The following is a 4439-nucleotide window of genomic DNA, read 5'->3' as shown; positions in this document are numbered from 1 at the left end:
AACACTTACAAAAGACATTTTTTGAAAAGTATATGAGTTATAGATAAATTATTTACATTCGTCCATCCGTACTCGCCTAATTTGTAGCAAATTATCAACCAAATTATCTGAATATATTATTTACAGAATGTTTAGTGATATTATGATCTAATTTTTAGAACTAACCAATGACTGTCGATTAAGCCATCCATTATAAGTTTAGGTAGTGAAGTGTTTTTTTTTATTATCGAGTGTTATTCAAGATCTACAAGAATTATGTCATTTCACAGTACTTAGAACTTAGCTTGGGGTGCAGCCTATCAATTTGACCCAGCATTGAAAACTAATCTCTTTGATATTAAATAGGAATAATATATTTGTAAAATCTCAGCGAATGAATTTAAAGTAAATCCAACGTTTCACCTGGCAATCTGGTCCAAGCTTTTTCAAGGAAATATAATCAAACATCAAAATTATCGAATATAAATAGGTACATGGTACTTCATTTCATTGTACATTGAATAGGTCATCCAATTAACGTTAATAATGACTAGAATGGGTATATGTATTAGTGTGTAAGAGATTTGTGATGTGAAATGATAAGTGTTAATATAATATATTGTATAGAAACGCAAGCGGTGAGAGGAGAAATTTCATTCACACTATATATTGTCTCTTAACGGTGAATTTATAAGAAAAAATACATTTTTCATAGTTGAAAGCGTGAGCCAATTGAAGCTAGACCACCAGGGAAAACCTGAAAACACTGAACGGCCGTTTCGTCCTAGCATGGGACTCCTCAACAATGCGCATCCACGAGCCCGCACTCGCGAGATTCAAACCTAGGACCTGCTAGTCTCGAGCCAGAGCCCTTAACCGATAGACCACTGAGCTGGCATCCGACGGTGTTAATGTCTAACTTCAACCGATCCACGAAGTTGAGCAACCATTCACCAATTGTCTTCAGTGAGTTCCTATCTCACAACAGACGTGGTTTGAACTCCACTGGTTACTGCTTCTCACTAGAGCTCTTAGATATACTTCTCGAAATATAAAAATACTAAATCTCCACAAAACCCCTTCTGAAAAATACATTTTGTAATATATGATATGAATCATATATGTCATAGCAGGTATAAAATGAAGATAATTAAACAAAATAAAAGAGAGAATTCAAAGAGGAAGACTGTAATTTGAAACTGAATGTATGTGTCATTTTTAATGTTCCAAATTTCTCCTCTCACCACTTGCGTTTCTATACAATATATTATATTAACACTTATCATTTCACATCACAAATCTCTTACACACTAATACATATACCCATTCTAGTCATTATTAACGTTAATTGGATGACCTATTCAGTGTACAATGAAACGAAGAACCATGTACCTATTTATATTCGATAATTTTGATGTTTGATAATATTTCCTTGAAAAAGCTTGGACCAGATTGCCAGGTGAAACGTTGGATTTACTTTAAATTCATTCGCTGAGATTTTACAAATATATTATTCCTATTTAATGTCTTACATCAACTCGGCGCTCAAATACTGTGAAACTATTCGCTCTAATTTAGACGAAAGTTCTTATATAATCTCTTTAATATTATGCCAAAACGTATTTTTGTAATAATCAGCATGATATTCGCTCTGAAGCTTAGGAAACATCATTTAATAACTAGTTATCACAATAGCGATTTATTTTTTTAAATCTCCAGTTATATCTACATAGCTCAATACATAATGTACATGAACACATATCAGGGAGAGATGGATGGTGACTAGCAGTAGAGTCTAGGACGCTCATTTCGTCCTATTTGAGACTTGTCATTAGGATTCAGTGGCTGAGTGGATAACGCGATGGCATTTGAAGCGAAAGGTACTGGGTCCGAGTCCCAGAGTGAACATCAACTCTGAGATGCAGGTAAATCCAGCTGACGAGTCTCAAATAAGACGAAACGTGCGTCCTGAATTCTACTGCTAGCCACTATCCATCTTTGCTTACAATGACTTATATTATTTACAGCTTTTAAAGTAATACCCAATCGAAATTTCTTTAACTTTTTAAGAACTAATCAACAAAGAATTGAGAAGAAACAAGAACTATTGATTAAACTATGTTAAAATATTGAATAAAAATTACTTTCTATTCTTATGTGTTACTTTTAATGAAATTTGTTTTGAATTTTACTGCCTTTCAACTTCAAAGTTAGTAGAAAGGTCAAATTTCTTTGTTGTTCACATAATGAAATGATGAGTTTTCTCAGTATATTTTATTAGTTTTGCCTTTCAAACAGGAGTGATCGATTTAAAACTTTCTCTACGGTTTGTCTTACTTTAATAAGTCTAATTCAGCTAGATAATGATTTTGTTCATAGCCGACTTAAGTTCCTTATCATAGAAGTAGTTGGAGGGAAAAAATATTCAGAATTGTTGTAAATAAATCATTGTAAGTTACTGATCAGTTTGAAGACAGTTTTTAGTAGACATGGTCAATAAATTCACCTAGTATTGTTTGTTTGAATCTTCCTATTGATGTTTAGCACTGTAACTAGTCAGTCTCTAGTTGACATATGTGCATACTGTACGTATTGCCTCGATGTAGCCTTAATGGGAAGATTCAAACAAACAATACTAAGCGAATTTAAACTTCACCCCATTGCACAAGCAAGTGACTATCAGGACTCAGTGGCCGAGTGGATAACGCGATGGCGTTTGAAGCGAAAGGTACTGGGTTCGAGTCCCAGAGTGAACATTAACTCTGAGATGCAGATACATCCAGCTGACGAGTCCCAAATAAGACGAAACGTGCGTCCTTGATTCCATTGCTAGCCACTATCCATCTTGACATGGATAATAGTTAGAAAAAAAGTCACTGAAAAATCCTTTATCTTACTTTAAGACCATTCAACATTGTTACACCAATCTTACAAGATAAGGTACAAACAGTTTTGTACACATTAATCTGCTGAATATTCAATAATTACTAGTTAGCAAATTGATTTGAAATGAATATCTTTGCAATAAGTTCGGACATTTTATTGATAATTCTTTAATCAAGACAACTGACACCAGAAATTAAGGTGAGGTATAGATAACATGTAAATTCACTTTATTATTGTATTAATTGAGGTTATTCTTCAAAAACTCGTCAATTAATCAGTGCAATGAACAAATCTGAATTTTAAATATTCATGATATAAAACAAAAAAAACATACAGTTACACCCAAACATATGAAAGTACAATTAGTCTGCTAAAATGCAAAATGTGTTCACATTCACTTATCCATTTTAAGAATAGATGTCTACACATTCAATGTGCATGATACATACATTGTTAACTGTTTTTTTAATGTCTATATTTAGTCAGTAAAACTAAGCCATAATAAATGGCAGAAAGTAATAAATTAGTGAATATATTCATAAACAATTAGATCATAAACTTGGATATCCATGTGTGTGTGTGTGTGTGTGCGTTGTATCGAAATAAGAATAAATAGATGGAAAAACAATCTGTTGAAATATATAATAAATAAAAAACATTTGGTTCAATAAAGAACTATCTTTTCCGACATATTCACTCTCAAAGATAGAAAATCACAAATATACACACACTGACATTCAATTATATGTTGCTAATCACAACAATTTATTGAACTTAGTAACAAAAAAGATAATGAAAAACTAAAATTATTTTACTGTTACCGAAAAATAAATTCTATTTACCTGTACAGTCAATAACTCATTTCTATCAACAACAAAAAAACATGTGGTTTACAATTAGGCGCACAATCAAAAGATGGTAAATAAATCATTAGGTTTAATTAAATTGTGAAAATATACAATCTATTATTCGATCAATTAAATTGTTCCATATGAGTGAATTAAGTAACTGTATTCATTTATTAGAAAAATAGTTAACCAGTTAATGGTTTTGGTATGATGCTTAATCACTTCCACTAAGTCAAGATATTCAAATGAATGACAGTCATAACTAATATACTGATATTTTCATAGTTGAAATCATGAGTCAATTGAAGCTAGACCACCATGGAAAACCTGGAAGCACTGAACGGCCGTCTCGTCCTATTATGGGACTCCTCTCCAATGCTTCCAGATTTTCCATGGTGGTCTAGCTTCACTTGACTCATGATTTCAACTATGAAAATACTGAAATATCCACAAAACCCCCTTCTAATATATTGCTGTTTAAGTTGTATACCACTACTGATTATTCTATGTTTAATCAATTGTTAAAGTTTAACAACTTGTATTAATGTGTAATTCATTAAAGGCAATATTTAACACAATATGATAATTTCTTGGTGAATAAATAATCTAAAGAATCGTTCCATCTGTCGTTCAACAGCTATTTCCAAGTATTACACAACATTTTTTTGAATAAAGGAGTATTTAGAACAAAACATATAATTTATCTCTTCATCTAGTTTTACTCTA

At 31.8% G+C, this 4439-nt stretch overlaps 2 non-coding genes across 2 annotated transcripts; both read left to right on the top strand.

Moving 5' to 3' along the window:
* The first annotated feature begins 1815 nt into the window (after positions 1-1815).
* Positions 1816-1887, top strand: Smp_tRNA_01080_Pseudo_TTG.1.1. Its single transcript has one exon. It is a non-coding gene (tRNA).
* Positions 1888-2666: 779 nt separating this feature from the next.
* Smp_tRNA_01425_Gln_TTG.1.1 lies at positions 2667-2733 on the top strand. Its single transcript has one exon. It is a non-coding gene (tRNA).
* Positions 2734-4439: the final 1706 nt, after the last annotated feature.

This window comes from Schistosoma mansoni, chromosome 1 (genome assembly GCF_000237925.1).
Source record: "Schistosoma mansoni strain Puerto Rico chromosome 1, complete genome".
NCBI lineage: Eukaryota > Metazoa > Platyhelminthes > Trematoda > Strigeidida > Schistosomatidae > Schistosoma > Schistosoma mansoni.
Note: the sequence above shows the minus strand (reverse complement) of the source record. Positions and strands in the feature narration are given on the sequence as shown.